The sequence below is a fragment of the Solanum tuberosum genome, unplaced genomic scaffold, assembly GCF_000226075.1.
Source record: "Solanum tuberosum cultivar DM 1-3 516 R44 unplaced genomic scaffold, SolTub_3.0 scf00246, whole genome shotgun sequence".
NCBI classification, from domain to species: domain Eukaryota; kingdom Viridiplantae; phylum Streptophyta; class Magnoliopsida; order Solanales; family Solanaceae; genus Solanum; species Solanum tuberosum.
The window spans coordinates 759,053-777,890 of NW_006239169.1; the positions used below are offsets into that span (position 1 = coordinate 759,053).

Genomic DNA, 18,838 nt, shown 5'->3' on the forward strand with positions numbered 1-18,838 from the left:
TTTTGAAAGTTAAAGAGTTACATTGTGTAACGACCCATTTAGTCGTTTTGAGTACTAGATCTTTTTATTTCATAAAAGACTCGTTCGATAGATTCTAAATGGGTATTTTGGACTATTCGTAATTACATTATGAAATTAGTGGGGTAGTTTTAATAATTAATGTAGTTGGTGGTTAAAGAAGATAGCATTAAAACTAGTAGTGAGCCAATTCCACCACTCTTATAATTAGTCATATAATAATTAGGGTGAAAATAATCTGTAGAAGAAAAGGGAAAGAACGGAAAAGAAGAATAACAGAAAGCGGCGTGAACGAAAGAAGAACGTGAGCGACTCAAGTAAATCAATCACGTCTCTTAAATCTTGTTTACATTGTGGGTTGTTTCATATCAATTATTATATAATGAATAGTGAAAAGGAGGTCGAAAAAGTGAATTGGAAAACATTAGAAACGGAGTCACTGATGAAAATTGGACTTGAGGGAATATAATATTGTTGTGGGAGAATATGTCAGTTGGGAGAATTTGGTTTGATAGTGATATGTAAGGATTATATGACACCTTTCTGTCTATTGTTCGTGGGATAAAGTTAAGTGCAAGAAGCAGGGTACAACCTATTTTCTTTACTGTTATTTTATTATAATTTGGTACAACACTACAAGAAAATGGTGAATTACATGGGGATTTTCCTGGGGATTAATATGAAAATTTGCAGGAAATAAGTTATCTGCGAATTTTGATACTAATTCCAAGAAAAAAATCTCCATGTAATTCACATTTTTCTTCTAGTATTATTAAAAGTGGGAAGCTCTTGTCTTCAAAGTTGATTTACCATTTTGCCCTTATACTAAATCATTTTTTATAAACTAATTTTTATTTACACCATAATTAAAATAAATCTTCAATTAAATTAGTTTTCAATAACATGAATTGAACGGATGATTTGAAAGTGGAGTAATAATACTTTAATTATCACACTTAATTCAATGATTTAATAGGGATTGATGACAATCATCTTTCTTTCTTTCCCTGTTTATTCTTTGCTTTATTCATTTTATATTAAATTTTTGATCATTATCATATTATATCAAGTAGAAACTTTCCAAATGAAAAATTGAATTACCAAATCGCCTATTAAAAGTTAAACATCATTTTAACCTTCAAGCAACTATTATTTCAAAAAGTTTATAATATAAAAATACAAATACACGCATTTCATACAATAAAAAGAAAATGTTTGCATTTAATACTTATAATAACCATAACTTTATATGAAACATTGGTGGTTCAATTATTTAATTGTTACGTTAACCAATAGCCAACCTTTCATTGCTACAGTAAGTACAAAGAAGTTGAAAAGTTGAATTGAATATTAATTAGTAAATCAATTCATTAGTAAATAAATGAAATGAAATTTCAAAGGACTGGGAAAAACATTATATAAAGGTTAAATGAGTTTTACTAATTTTCCCCATCTCCTCTTTGTAACTTTTTAAGATTGAATGCAAATTATTTTATCTTCGATTTTCATTGTTTTTTTATGCCTTCTAATAGTTTGCATAAAAGAAGAGATGAGAAGTATGCATGGCATATTTAGTTACTTAGAATTACAATACTTTGATTTCACATGTATTGGAATTTCATTTGTTTTGGGTGCTTTTGTTTCCATGCACAATTGTTAAGATTATAACAATTAGTTTTAAATTCTTAATAAGCATATATTATTTGCGTTTTTGTAAATTTTAACAAGAAGTTTTAAATATTTTAAATATCATATCTAAGTTTTTTTGTTTTAAAAGTATTTTCTAGATTCATTGTTTTGCTATTTGGTATGAGCATCACAATTCATTATTCAAATATTATGTCTTGAAATTTAATACTTAATGTTATTAGGTGCAAATATTTAATACTAATACTTCTTTATAAATAAAATATTTGCACCTAATAACATTAAAATGTGACTCATTTTATACATTTTACTTATCTAACTAAATATAATTATTCAATTTTGTAGTTCTGATAGTAATTAATTATTTATCGCTAAACGAATAAGTCATTCAAATTGGATGAGTGTTACGTTCATCAATTTTAGTTTGTACCTTTTTTTCGTTATTGATTACACTATGGTTTTAATATAACTTTTATCGTGTATACTACTTGTTTGAAACACGTGCAACGCACGTGTTCAGAAACTAGTATATATATAAAAGAGAACCCTAGGCCTGCCTACGTGGCGCCATCACAAACCAGGATTCCTTTTTTAATTAATATATTTACAAAACTATCCTTCCCCTTTTATAAAAATTTGCGACTTTAATGAAAAGTTGTGACTTTTATGAAAAATTGCGACTTATATGAACAGTTGCGACTTTTATGAAAAGTTGTAACTTCTATGTAGAGTTGCGACTTTTATGAAAAGTTGTGTCTTTTATGAAAGGTTATGACCTTTCCAAAGGGTTTGTAACTTTTCCAAAGAGTTGTGACCTTTCCGATAAGACACAATAAACATTTGCTCACACTACCCTTTGTTGTCTAGCTATAAATAGAGTGATTTCCTCTCATTTTAAAAAAACGAAAATTTTGAACTTCTTCTTAACCTGCACAATTAAATATTCGTGTACAATTTTTTCCTTTATGTTTCATCCTATTATTACAGATCCTGGTATATTTTTTTACAGTCATTAATTTATGCTTATGTTATTAATTATTGTTTTTGAGTACATGTTTTAAACTTGTGTTTATGTTTCTGCAAAGTTATTGTTATAAGTATTTGTTAGTACAGATTAAACAACACACGTTAATTGTATTTGTTAGTACAGATTAAACAACACATGTTAATTGAGTATTCATGCAAGTTTTCTCTACTGATCATGAAATTGTTGAAGGTACAGTAAAAAAATTCCTTAAAGATCTATACTATTATTTGTCATTATCACATAACTCAAGAACATCTAATAAATGAATTATTTAGGAAATAATAAATTAATGGTTATTTAATCATCAATTAAAAGGAAAAAAGAGAGAATAAATAAGAATATATATACACAAAGGCGTTTCGTAAGAACAAGAACACATTTAAGTTGTATAGATTTTACAATTGTGATATATGTCTCAGGAAGAAATTCAAAAATTTGTTAACATATGCAAAAAAGAAATTACTTACATTATTAATGTTTGTTATATGTAATCTTATATGTAAGATAATATAGTGTTTTAGTTTTAATGACTCATATGTTTTAAGTATTATTTTATAAATTCAGTGATTTTACTAGTCATAAATAATGGAAGATTATAGGATCACCTCAACTGCATGTCAAATAACTTCAACATCATACACGTAACTTCCCGAGCAGCTTCCTCTTACATTAACAATTACTCTCTCTGTCTCATTTTATGTGGCACTGTTTAACTTGACACAATATATATATATATATATATATATATTTTAAAAAGACTTTTAAACTTGTGATCTAAAACAATCCTTAGATATTTGTGTGTTTGTAAATAATTTCATTAAGGATAACAGTAAATTTTAAGTGAAATTGTTTATAGGGAAAAAACTCAAATATGCCATCGAACTTTGAGAAATGTCATATATGTCATTCGTTAAAAAATTGGCTCATCTATGCCATTTTCATTTGAGAAAAACCTCATTCATGCCATTATTTATTAACTGAAATAGCATAGATGAGACAAACTTTTAACGGATGTCATAAATGAGTCTTTTCTCAAAGTTCGATGACATATTTGAACATTTTCTCTTCTATAGAAATGATTTAATTGATGACATGGCCGAATCATAATTGACCATGTGTATAAAATGATCTTACAAAACCAAAATTATTTTTAGTTAACAACTAATGGTATGGATGAGTTTTTTCTCAAACGAAAATGACATAGATGAACCAAACTTTTAACGGATGACATAAATGAGTCTTTTCTCAAATTTCAATAGCATATTTGAGTCTTTTCCCTTGTTTCTAATTATAGTAAGATGACATTGTTTTTTGGAACAGACTAAAAAAAAAGGGTGCCACATAAATTGGGACGGAGGGAGTATATATATATATATATATTGAGACAATGACATTGACACCTACATGTATACCCAACCATCCTCATTCCAAGATTCCATCTCCATTTGGGTATGCTTGCTTTGTTTGGTTTTGCAACTTGCAAGCAAGTTAATACGAAAAAATTTGTGGTGGTAGAGGCATAAATATGACTTTGGTAGGTAAGAAGTTACTTTTTGATAAAGAAAATATGGGGACCCTACCTTTCTCATCTTATGTTCTATCTTTCTTCTCTCCTTTAGCTCCTCACCCCTCATCTTCATCATTTTTTTTCTCATTTCTTTTTAAAAAAATTCTTTATTTTATCTTATATTTTATATTATAAAAAATATAAAAGGGAAAGGAATAGAGCTCATGAGTAAAAAAAACTGATTTGAAAAATTTCCCAATAGAGGTTTTTTTTTTTTTTTTTAAAAGTGAAGGGAAAAAAATGGAGGATGGAGATTTTTTTTTAAAAAAAAAAAGTTAAAGGAAAGGTATTATAGTAATTCTTCACATACCAAGTTATATTTGTGCCTAGAGGTGTTCATGGTTCAATTTGGATTGATTATTGGCTAAAATCAAAGCCAGATCAATTTAGTCGGTTTCTAAATTCTAAAACCAAATGAAAAAAATAATTGTCGGTTTGGTTCAATTTTTTTGTTTTTTTGTTTTGGAAGTAATAATTTTTTTGAAGACATATATATAAACACAGACACCTAGTACATGAACAATACACATGAAAGTTACTGTGGATTCAATCAAGCAATACTAGAATTATTATAATTACACGTTCAATTTGATTATTTTTACAGTTTTAAAACCAAACCAAACCAAATAGTATTGATTTTCAAAATTTAAAACCTAACCAAACAACCCTACAAGTTTGATTTGATTTTTTAATTAACGATAACCCGGAACAACCCTACAAGTTGTGCCTCTACCACCATAAAGTTTTATACTACTGACCAATTCTAAACTGAAACCGTCTAAGTAAACTAAAGATTACTAGTCATAGCTGCCCTTTTCCAATGTCCAAGTCATAGAAACTGACCTCTTCTACTTATTTGTAACTGAGTTAGCACTCAACTTTCAACATGACTTAGCCAAAATATGGGAAGTCCTTTTAGTAGCCTCTAGATAGTCATCCAATGAATACAAAAACTTCTTTGGGTATTGGGAGAATGAGTACAAATCAATTTTGTCACTATGTTCATTTAGTCATTTATTGATTTGGTCAAAACTGAGGAGGCTTTACTAGCTTGTGGTCTAACAAGTGTGCAAAGTACTCTTTCTTTAATAATCAAACTAGTATATTTTAAACCATTTGTAATTCTTTGAAAACTTTGACTTTTCTTTCTGCAGTTATGAGGTTTGCTCTCATTTAATTGTAGAAAAGTTATAGTTAAGATACCTTTAAACACATCTCTGAATGGTGGTTATAAATCTTGCACAAGCACAACTGCTTCTTGCCCAACACTCATATTACTTTCTACAAGAGTTTTTCAAATGCATAATCCAAGATGCAAATTCCTAATTATTTTCATTCAACTTGTTTCCATCATTAGCTTTTGCCACTATGTAATTGGAATAAGAGGTGAAGATAATAACACTAGTGCTGTAAAGGTGGATGTGGGCATAATTCTTGATCTGGAAACAGATGTGGGAAAAGTAATGCACATATCTATCTTACTAGCTCTTGCAGATTATCATGCCAACACTAGTCGCGGTGCCATAAGGATAGTTCCTCATATCAGGGATTCAAAGAAAGATGATGTTGAAGCAGCATCCGCTGGTATATTCTGATCCATGATTTACTTCTGTTAAACTAGCATATCATTCTCTCTTTTCGTCTGTTTTTCACTTTGGAACGATTTCTTATAGTCTGATTGTGTATACGCAGCCATATACTTGCTAAAGGATGTCCAAGTACAAGCTATCTTTGGGCCACAAATGTCTACACAAACTGATTTTGTGATTGACATAGGGAACAGAACAAAAGTCCCTATCATTTCTCCAGCAACAAGTCCTTTACTTACAGTCAAGGAAAATCCCTTCTTCATCAGAGGAGCACTTCCTTCTTCCAGCCAGACTAAAGCCATTGCAGCAATTGTTAAAAACTATAATTGGACGAAGGTTGTAATCATCCACGAGGATAGCTCCATTGGAACTGGGATAGTTCCACATCTGACTGATGCCTTACTGGAAATCAACACTTTAGTCCCCTATAAAAGTGCTATTTCTCCTTCAGCCAGTGATGATCAAATCCTCAAGGAGTTACACAATTTGAATACAAAGCAAACCACAGTGTTCATTGTGCACTTACAACCATATCTTGCCTCACGCCTTTTCCTCAAGGCCAAAGAAGCTGGGATGATGAGCAGTGGATATGCATGGATCATCACAGATGTGCTAACGAGTTTTCTGGACTCCAAATGCGCTTGACATGTTCACCAAGAGATGGAGAAAGAGATTTCGTCAAGAATATCCAGACATGGACCAAGTAGAACTCAATGTTTTCGGGCTATGGCATATGATAGCATCACCTTATTAGCAGAAGCAGTAGAGAAAGTGGGCACTACTGCTATCCCAAAATTAAGAACCAGACACTAGAGAGAACTTAACAGACCTAGATGCACTTGGAACCTCAGAAGTGGGATCTCTGCTCATTGACTCTATGCAAAACACAGAGCTAAAACCAGGACTAAGTGGTGATTTCCGTATCGTTGATAGAGAACTGCAGCCGTCCCCATATCAGATTGTGAATATAATTGGGAAAGGAGAGAAAATCGTTGGATTCTGGACAGAGAAGGATGGCATTTCGCATAAACTCAAGATGAATGGTAAAACAGCTAAAACTAATAATAAGCAACTAGGGGTCATCATTTGGCCTGGTGAATCTACTATTGTTCCGAGAGGCTGGGAAATACCCACAAGTGGGAAGAAGTTAAGGGTCGGAGTTCCTGACGGGCTGGAGCAATTCATTCAAGTGGAAACAAATCCAACGACACAAGAAGTAATTGTAACTGGTTTTGTTCCAGATGTCTTCAAAGAAGTCATCCTATCTTTGCCATATGCTGTCCCCTACGAATTTATTCTATTTCCAATAGCACATAGCCCTACTTCTTAAAACTATGATGATCTTGTTCAGAAGATCACTTCTAAGGTAAAATTAACCTCTTCAGCTGAATAACTCACTTACATGCTCCTTTTTTGGACTTCTTATCTATGTTCTGCTTTAGCGACCAACAATAAATACTTAAATAATCAATGTTTGCTTGAACCAGGAATATGATGCAGTTGTAGGTGATGTTACCATTTTAGCAAGCCGATCTGAGTATGTAGATTTCACATTACCTTATTCAGAGTCGGGTATTTCTGCAGTTGTGCCTTTAAGGAATGATGATAGGAAGAACGCTTGGATCTTCTTGAAACCTTTAAAGGCCGAGCTGTGGATAGCAACCGGAGCATTCTTCGTCTTCATTGGTTTTGTGGTTTGGGTACTCGAACATCGTGTAAACAAAGATTTTCGAGGACCCAAACGCAAGCAAGTTGGGATAATATTTTGGTTTTCCTTCTCAACTCTCGTTTTTGCTCATAGTAAGTCTCTAACTCAAATCAAATTATAGACCAAAAGTTTAAGATTTCTCCTTGTTTCTCAACAAATCCTATATATGACTGGTTGTTGCAGAAGAGAAGATAACAAGTAACTTATCAAGATTTGTGCTGATAAAAAAGGTTCCTTTGTCAAAGACGTCTTGACACGCATGAAATTTGACAGCTCCAAATTTAGGAGTTACAGCACATTGGAAGAGTATAATGATGCACTCTCAAGAGGTAGTAAAAATGGAGGTGTTGGTGCAATTGTTGATGAACTACCTTATCTCAGACTCTTGCTGAACAAATACTGCAGGAAGTATATTATGGTTGGTCCGACATACAAGGCTGCCGGCTTTGGATTTGTAAGATTGTTGTACTTAACTGATGTTTCAGCAAGTGTTAACATTTGTTTTAGAGTGGTTAGTGGTTTACTCAATGATCTAATCTTTAATTTTCCCACAACTTGTTGCAGGCATTTCCAAAAGGATCTCCTTTGGTACCTGACGTCTCAAGAGCAGTCTTGAAGGTGATAGAGGGAGAGACTATGAATAACATAATTCAGAAATGGTTTGGGAATGAAACAGATTGTCCACAGAAAGATATTGAAACAGATTGTCCAAAGCAAGATGGTGTGTCAGCAGGCTCCTCTCTTCTCCTATTCTTCCTCATCTTCCTTTATCAGAATAGAGAAATCTTAGTCACTGATGATTCAATAGGAAAAAAGCTTTGTGCAATAGCAAAAGTCTTTGATTTAAAGAGAGACGACTCTAATTCTATGTCAAAAAAGCCATCTGAAGGGAATGAAAGCCTAACGGCTACAGTGTTTGCAGAAAGTGATGCTTCTATTGAATTATCGCCCAACCTACCTTTGGAAAGCCCAGAAATCGGAATCTCCGATGGCCTAGGAGAATCCCCTGCTTCTGAAGGGTTCTCTACAACAGAACCTGGAACTCCAGTTCATGAAACAATGTCAGGCACAATTGAAGAAAGATGAGATATATAGCTGCTAACATAATTGTGGCACACCTGAATAGGGCCCTACAAGAGATTGTACAGAGATGAGCTAGCTTTAGGGTTAGTTAAATCCGATTACACTATTTCTTTGTCACTCTTGGCCATAATCCTCTTTCATCACCATTGAAAGCGCTTTGTATTAGCATCAAGAGGTGGCCTCCAGGATTCCATTAGATGGATTCAACCCTTACTTTTTCTTAGTTGTTTCTTTAGCAATTTTATGTTCACTTTGTTTTTTCATCACTACTTATGTTGTTGTTGTTGTACTTATGTTTGGAATAATTTAAAGAAATATGTGTGGCATGAAAGAATTCAATACATGCATCCGTTTTCAAGAAATTCAAATGAGGTAGTTTTGTTATGTTACAATAACAGAACAAAATCTACAAATAAGATGCTAAATTATTTTTGATTACATAATTCTTATATAGAATATGAAATAATGGGGTTATATGTGAATGACCACATGAGAGATTTGTGCAATGTTTTGATAACAAAGAGCAATCTGCAAATCCCAAATGCAATAAGAAAGAAAGATATAGTAGTAGTGAATTTATAATGCAGGTCCAAGAACTAGCCTAGAGGACAAGAACATCCGAAGCTATTAGCAGATAACGACCATAGTTACAGATCATAAATAAGGAATGGTTTTAGGATCACTGTTACATGGAAGACAAACAGTAATATGTTCAGTTACACAGGGCGGATGGCGAATATAAGTATAAGATTTGCATTTTCGACACAGATCATAAAAGTATATGTGAAAAATCACTAAAATTTTAATTAATAATAGAATATGAACCCATAATTTCAAAGTATAACGGGCTCAATGATAAGAACCTAAAAATTGAACCCATCAAATCAAAATCTTATATCCCATCTGCTCCAACATATATCAGAGGCAACTTCCCTAGCAGTTTCCTCTTGCACTAACAATAATAGTATCAATGAGCCAATCAAGGGAGGGAGAGTGTTCACCCGAACCCCCTCGACAAAAAATTAAGATGTATATATTGGATATATTTTCTAAGTTTATGTACATATATAAACTAGTCTCTAGGCACGTGCGTTGCATGTGTGTCCTGTGTTAATTAGTACAAAAAAATTAAATGATATAGATGCTACTAAAACTTGCAAGTAATATTGAGTAACTAAATTTTGAAAGAGAAGTATAATTGTTTGTAGTATACACAATTGATTGGTATATGTGATATTTTTTTTTATATAGTTCTAATATATCTTATAAATTTCAAGCTTTCTCTAACTTATCAATGGAGTTTTAATTTTTCAATATCCACCATTATCTTTCGTGTTAATCCATACTTAGACCTCTTTTTTGATGCCAAATAAAACTAATAATATCTCAATACTTTTAGACTAAAAAGCTAGAATCTAAAAGACTTTTAGACTAAGTGGTTAGGGTGGACGGTTGATTTGTAATGAAAAAGAAGTGTGGGTTAAGAAGGAGGTGGATGAAGGAGAGTGAGTGTGGTGGATGAAATTCCAAGAGAAGAAGAAGAAGAGGAGAGGCGGGGAGGGGGGGGGGTACGGAGGATAGAGGGGTGGTGTTTTTTTTTTTTTTTTAAAACAATTGTGGTATTTTTTTTTATTAATAAACTTGAAAGAGAGACAATTGCACCCCATACATCTCCTCGGGCAAAGCCCAAAATTTTTTTTAGAAAAAAAAAAACAAATAGGAGGAGAGAGGGGTGGGGTGGGAGAGGGATGGTTGAGGAAGATGGGTTTTTAATTATTATTTTTTAAAATTGATTATTATTATTTAAATAATTTTAATGTAAAATACCTTATTACTCGCTGACAACGCGTGTAATCACATAATTATCCAACTCAACATTATCAATGCTACATAAGTTCGGTCAATGGTCAAGGGCGTTTAAAATATTGTGTTCTGATGAGTTTAGGGGTTCGGACGGAGGAGAGAGGGGTAGGGTGGTGTGGGAGAGGGATGGTTGAGGAAGATGCATTTTTAATTATCCTTTTTAAATTGATTATTATTATTTAAATATTTTTAATGTAAAATATCTTATTTACTCTGTCAAACGTGTGTAATCACGTAATTTTCCAACTCAACATTATCAATGCTACATAAGTTCGGTCAATGGTCAAAGGGGTTTAAAATATTGTGTTCTGATGAGTTTAGGGGTTCAGACGAAGGAGAGAGGGGTGGGGTAGGATGGGAGAGGGATGGTTGAGAAAGATGGGTTTTAATTATTTTTTTAAAATTGATTATTATTATTTAAATATTTTTAATTTAAAATACCTTATTTACTCGTTGTCAAAGCGTGTAATCACGTAATTTTCCAACTCTGCATTATCAATGCTACATAAGTTCGGTCAATGGTCAAAGAGATTTAAAATATTGTATTTTGATGAGTTTAGGGGTTCAGACGGAGGAGAGAGGGGTGGGAGGGGGATGGTTGAGGAAGATGGGTTTTTAATTATTTTTTAAAATTGATTATTATTATTTAAATATTTTTAAGAGAAAAGACATAAAGACACAATCAAAGTTGTCCCGTATTTGCATAAAGACATCTTAACTTTCAAAGTGTCCTATCACCCCACAGAACTATTTAATATCATTGTAAATGGGCCATTTTGACCCATTCCCTCGTCTGGGTTGTTACCATGCACGTGAGGCGCGTCATTCCGTGCTTTCACTGCCATGGACCAATTTAAAAGTGCCACGTGTCATTAGCTTTCTTTATTATTAATTATATAATCAATTTATGTCATCTTCCCCAATTTTAAACCCAAAATAGCCCTAATTTTTTGATTTCATGGTTTTTTCCAAGCAAGATCAACCTGTAACAACGAAAAACTATAATATCCTAACAATATCTCAACTACCAATATTAGGAAAACAACAAAGGGAACATTGTTGACACCCAATTTTGACCCTCCTTTCTTCTAATTTATCATTTTCAAGCTTCTAAATTAATAATGTATCGAATTATCTCTTTTCACAACTATTTTTACTATTACAACTATTAATCTACTAAAATTATAGGTTTTTATTATCGAAATGATTATTATCACTTTTTTACATCTCTTTTCTTAAATAACCAATTGTCGTCATCTTATTTCTAGTTTCGTATTTATTAAATTAATTATTATTTAATATTTCGTATATATATTTTATATTAGTGATATTTTTATTATGTAAATTTCTAGTTGTTATCATATCATAATAGATATTGTATTAATTATTAATTTAGAAGCCCAAAATAATACAAAGAAAGAAGAGAAAAGACCTTCAAAATTCAGCCCAAAATTGGTCCAGCAAAACGAGCCCAAATCCACTCCAAAATATGGCCCAACGGAACTTTCAGATCAGCCCACAAAAGAAAATTTAGCACCAGCCCAACCCAATGTTCATTCATCAGTAAAATGGCTCAAGACCCGAAATCATTTAGGTCTTTTCTCTTTACTCGATGTCTGTCTTTTCTCCTCCATTTTTGGCTAAAGTTTCGTTTCTCTTCAGCCATGGACAGACTTTGCTTGGTCCATTCCAAGCAAAACTTGTCTCTTTCTCCAAGGTATCACGTGATGTCTGTTTCAAGCTTCAAACGGTCGGATTTGAAGACTTTTTGACTAATTTGAAAGTTCAAAATCTATTCCCGCTCAACACAATGAAGAACCCTAATTTTTTCTATAAATACATCCTTATATCTTTAGCAAAAAAAAAAAAGAGGATTTTTCAGCCTCCATAGAAGCCTTGGCATTCATTCTTAAAAAGCTTTTCCTTGCACCATAGCATTGTTTAACTACTATTTTCTTTTCTAAAATATTGTCTTTGCATCCTTCTTTAAATCTCGATCGAAACTCAAGTTTCAAGCTTCCTTGAGTTCGTTATTGTTCGAATATAGACATTTGATCGAAACAGCCCCGTTCACTGCCCTATAGCAGGTGACATTCTCTTTTTCTTCCTCTGTTTTGTTTCTGTGGGAAAATGTTATGTTACTCTAACAAATTTGTATGTAGAGAGTAATTCCTGCCTAGTTTAACTGTATTCAAAGTTATTTGATAATTGTATTTGTGTTTTCGTTTGAGATATAAATTTATTTATTACATGGAAATGGTTGTATTTTAGGTCATATACATTAATTCTTACTCCAAGTTCTGATCATTTGATATATGTATGCATTCCTATGTAAAAACGTGTTCAAGGAATATAATATTTGTTTTGTTTTAGTTAAAATATGGTACAGACCATATCATTATTTTTTTAAAAAAATATAAGCTCTAATCGCGGATACACTACAGCAGCTTCGCACCCTGTATCTTATAAGCTTTTAAGTTTCTCTCAAATTCTACTCGAACTAATATTATTTAGTTCGCTATTATTATATGTTGATTGTTAAAAAATGTGTTTGTATCCTTTTGAGATTTATACAGATCAGAAATTGTTTTCCCCTCATTTACTAGACCTTGAGTTTAAAGAATGGCTTAGCTTTGGATTTAAATATTTTGTTAATGACTTAGTCTCATAGTTCGATTTATATGGGTTGTGTTGTTGCTGTTTCGTTCTCAGTTTAAATGATTTATTTCGTGTGCTTATATGTTAAAATTTCAATGTTCATATTTTCCTATGTATAGCATGCTTAAGGAAGATGACTGTAAAATATATAAAAAATGGTTAGCAACTAAGTGCTCTCTTATTAAGAGTTACGTCTGTAGGAATTCTCGTGCAACTTACTTTTTGCATACAAGTACTAACTTATGTTTTGTGCTCTTTTGTTAATTGTATTGTGTATGTATTTTGTTTTTATTTTTTTTAGTTTAAGTAATAGTATTACAGCATGTATAAATCTGGAAAACTTATGGCATAAGTATTTTTTTTAAATTCAAGTCTTTAACGAGTAGTTCGTTTGTAGCTTAAATATGAGGGGTTGTGTATTGTTTTTTTTTGTGCCTTAAAGGCGTCGTAGTAGTTTGCTTTGAGATTTGTTTCGCATTTGCATGTTTTCATGTTTTGGATGGTATTTTCGTTATGCTATTTAACTCAATTCTATTTCTAGTTTATTCGATATCGAGTAAGGTTTAATTGTCTTACCAATTCTTTTTTACCCTCTCTTTATTTACATGTACACTTTGGAGCAAAATGGAGTCTTTGATTCAAGACTCTAGCAAATTACCGAGTCTCATAGACTCAACATTATCCTCACACCCGCACATGGAATCTTCACTACATCTTTGACCATTCGAAATTGCAAGCAAAACAAGTGGTCCTATCTTGGAGTCACCTATCGCTACTTACATTTTGCATTATTTGTTTGTGTTTTCTTTCAATTTATACTTGCTTGTGTGATTTATATATTTCTAGTTCGGATTCATAATAGTTGACTTAATATAGATGTTTGGGTTTGGGTACCTTTAGTTAGAAACAACCTTTATAGTTACTTTAGCTTTTTTTTTTTAAAACACTTCTTTTGCACCATTTTAAACTCACTAATTTATTAAGTTTTGTTCAAACTTGGCAATATCTTTCAAAGAAAAAATATATTGTTCTAAACTCTTATTTTTCTTAAACTTTTTCTAAAGAGAGCATCTTGTCGGTTAATGAGCAAATGCTTTTTTTTTTTTTTTTTTTTTTTTAATTACTTTTTTTAGCCATGAATTTGTCTAAATTGATCTAAAGAAATTACTCTTTCTTAAATCTTTTTCATTCTAATAAATTGCAAAAGTGCTTTTAAAGTAAAAAATGTTTTCCAACTTGGTTATTCAATCACTTAATATTTAACACTCATATCTTTCTTTTAAAATTAATTAACCTAAGTTTGGCCGGTAACCGTCTTTAATGGATCTTAAAGGATGCCTTACCCCTTCCCTTTAGGATAATTAGAACCCTTACCTAGAATCTTAAGTTTAGTAGACCTTTTAATTGAAGTCATTTTAGTATTACTTAGTTCAATATTTAGGTGTCCTAATTCACCGTAATTAATTAGGTGGCGACTTCTTAAGTTAATTAATTTGGAAATCACCAAAATGTCGTACACCGTTTTGACCTCGAGTTAAAATGGGGTATAACAGCATTAACATTTATTTTTTCATTTTGTCCAATGGGGAGGGCTCCGCTTCCATCATGTTGTGTGCTCCTGGAAATTGAGATTCTATGCGGTGTAGAGAAGTATTAATCCATGCATGCTTAATATGTTAATCAACCCTTACACCTGTACTAGATCTTGCCCCGTGTTTTAAACCGGCCATTGTATTACTTCACCTAAGAATCAATGGTTCTTAGTGTATGGAAACTTAGGATCCCTCGAAGCTGCAATGATGCAACAAAGATTCAGGACCCACTTCCAAAGTAATTGGATTGAATCCTTTATCTAATCTCCTCTATTTTTAGACCTATTTCACTCATACTTAAAGTTGTTGAGAAAACTTTTCTATTTCTTTAGATTTTAGGGAAAGTTGAGAAATAAGAAAAGAAAAGGAGAAATGACTTTCTTCAAAGAACAGGGTCGGGTCGGGTCTTTTCTCATCATAGGGAGTGAGCAACACGCGCCACTAAATAGACGAGGGAATGGGTCAAAATGGCCCATTTACAAAGATATTAAATAGTTCTGTGGTGTGATAGGACACTTTAAAAGTTAAGGTGTCATTATGAAAATACGGGACAACTTTGATGGTGTATTTATGTCTTTACTCTATTTTTAATTTAAAATACCTTATTTACTTGCTGTCAAACGCATGTAATCACGTAATTTCCCAACTCAGCATTATCAATGCTACATAAGTTCAGTCAATGGTCTAAGAGGTTTAAAATATTGTGTTATGATGAGTTTATGGGTTCGGACGGAGGAGAGAGGGGTGGAGTGGGGTTGGAGAGGGATGGTTGAGGAAGATGGGTTTTTAATTATTTTTTTTAAATTGATTATTATTATTTAAATATTTTTAATGTAAAATACCTTATTTACTCACTGTCAAACGTATGTAATTACGTAATTTTCCAACTCAGCATTATCAATGCTACATAAGTTCGGTTAATGGTCAAATGGGTTTAAAATATTGTGTTCTGATGGGTTTAGGGGTTCAGTTGACAAATTGATAAGTAGGAGGGTTCAACTTACAAACGGAGCTAAGTACATGGGTCTCCCAGGTCATTCCGTCATTTTATTATTACTTTGTTTTGTCTTCACTACTTATGCTGAGGATATAATTCAACAAAGTAGAATAAGAAGTTAACATATACATGTATAGGGGTGTACATGGTCGGGTTGGTTCGGGTTTTTCAAATATCAAACCAAACCATTTGTGTTGGATTTTTATATTTATAAACCAAACCAATAAAACTCGGGTTTTTCAACCTTGGGTTTTTCAGGTTTTTTCGGTTTTTTGGGTTGTTTCGGTAAAGTATTCATACAAACATATAATTTACTTGTACTTCAAATATTTCTTTAGCCATACCAAACTACAACTATCTAAGATGTTTCTTAAAAATATACTACAATATAATATGATTAATGACACTAAAATATCCAACAAAAATAATAATAATAATGAAATCGTGTAAAACAAATATTGCAAATTAACAAGTCATAATGAAAATGATCATAATTTAAAAGTACTAAAGCATGCTAAAAATAAATTTAATAAGTATTAGTTACATGACTAAATATTTAAAGGAAATTAAATTAGGTTATGTATTTTAATTGTCTAAACCAATGTAAAACTAAAGAACAAATATTCAATATTATTGTCGTGTTGAAATGATTTTATTTTTGCATTAGTATTAATTTAATTTTGATTTAAGCTTTATTATAATTAGGCAATTACCAACATCTGTGAACTATAATTTTTATTGGCCCATTCATAATTCTAAGTTTCAAAACTTGAAATAATATAATAAAAGATAAAAAATTATGAAAAAGTATAAGAAATATTTAAAAATTATATCAAAGTAAATATTTTTATGTATAAAATAAAATTTTAAAATTATATATATAATGTCGGGTTGGTTTTTTTTAGTTAAAACCAAACCAATCCCAAATATAGTTCGGGGTTTTTTTTTTCAAAAACCAAACCACTAGTTCGGGTTTTTTTTCCGGGTTGACTCGGTTTGCGGTTTGGTTAGGTTTTCGATTCGGTTTTATACACCCTTATACATGTATATGTATGCTACTGAAGAAAGTATGTAGATATAATTTTATAGTTATGTGGATCAACTTTTTATTAATTACAGAAAAGGGCCAAAAATACCCTTGAATTATTTGAAAAGGTCTAAAAATACCATTCATTCATCTATTGGGCTAAAAATACCCCTCCATCCACTTTTTTGGTCCATCTCTACCTTTAAAACTAACAACCACTTTTTAATTTTTTATTATTATTATTATTATTTATTACATGTCATTTTCCTATTGGATAAATTAAATCTCAATCAATTTATTTTTTAATGGGTCTTCTAATTGGGTTTGATCATGTTCACTACAATGGGTGGGTAGGGGAAAATTAAATGGGCTGGGATTTAATTTATCCACTAAGAAAATGACATGTAACAAATAATAATAATAATAATTTTTTTAAAAGTGACTGTTAGTTTTAAGGATAGAGATGGACCAAAAAGGCGGATGGAGGGGTATTTTTAGACCTTTTCTAATACTTCAAGGGTATTTTTAGCCCAATAGATGAATGATAGAATATGAGAATGTTAAAGTTAATTAATTTTCAAAATACAGTTTAATTCATAAATTTTTTTTAACTATTAATACGTAACTTTGTGATCTTCATATTTTAATTTTTTTTATTGTTATTGTTATAAGTTCTTAAGTTTTTGAAATTTCAGAAATTACTGCTATGACCTGGTCTGAACTCAAAATGCAAAAGTATTTGATTAGGATATAAACGACTTAGTAAAATTGTTTTTCTCTCTCAATCTACTTTTTTTACCAACATATAAATTATCTAGATAAAAGAAAAGTGACGTGACATATTTTTTTGGCCAAGAATCATATTTATCTTCTTTTTTTCTCATTTTTTGATAATTTTTCTTATTTATATATATCTTATTGTTGTACAAAACTGAATATGTCAATTATATTCCTTCATTTATTTATATTTTTTAATAGAAAATTTTAATTGTTTTTATTTTCATGACTTTTGATGATCATAACTCCTAAATTATATTAATAATTATGTTCATAATATCATTTGATATTTAATTGTCTTTATTTTCCTTACTTTCATGACTTGATCATATCTCTTAAATCATATTAATAGTCATGTTCATGATATCATTTGATATTTTATATTGTTATCCTATAAATAAAGGCATTATAAAAATATGGGAAAAGGGTCAAAAATACCCCTCAATTTTAGTTTATTAGTTGAATATACCCATACCGTTAAAACAAAGTTATTTATACCCTCGTCGTTATTAATTTCACCATTTATACCCCTCAATTGACAGAAATCCCCAAATCAAACAAACTTGACCCGATTTGTTAAAAAATGACCCATCCCCCATTTTAAACCCATGCCTGATCCATCCATCTATCTTAAACCCAAAATAATTTAACTCATTTTCCTTGCCCTTTAGTCACCATTTCTACAAACTTTTTTTACTCTTCCTTTTAAATTATTTTCCCCAAATTCCAGAGTCAGCTAACTCAAAAAGTGAACATCATCATCGCTGCCTCTTCTCATGACTGCAAAAAGCAGACATCTTTGTGAGAAGCACATTTACCTATCTCACCAATTCCCTTACAAAGTTAAATTCTAATAATAGTGAATAAAGATACTACTCTAAAATGATGAAAAAAGAAATAGTGTGTAGGTGTGTGCGCACTAAAACGAATCGAAGAGTTTGGAGAAAAAAATTAGAGGGAAGGATGGGGTGTGCAGATGTTTCTGCAAATGAGTAGGATCTTTGAGGAAGACATTACAGGGGGTGGGGGTTGTGAATTTTCTTTTATTGGTTTAATTTTTTTTGTTGTAATTATTTGGGTAAAATATATGTCTTTGATTCTCTCCAATTGTCTGCTTCGAGCTCCGGCGACAACGGTTTGCTTCGGAAACGGCCATGGCCGACCACGATGCCACTCTCCTTCTTCTCTTTCCTCCATTAGTAGAGTCATCATACTCGTCTAAAAGTGCTTAGATCGGATCGATTTTTGTGTGTTTAGGTGCTGCTCGACAATGTCTTTGAAGTCA

General features: G+C 31.5%; 1 pseudogene; it reads left to right on the top strand.

The window, feature by feature from the left end:
- Positions 1 to 5,437: 5,437 nt before the first annotated feature.
- Positions 5,438 to 8,978, top strand: LOC102590914 (glutamate receptor 2.8-like; annotated as a pseudogene).
- Positions 8,979 to 18,838: the final 9,860 nt, after the last annotated feature.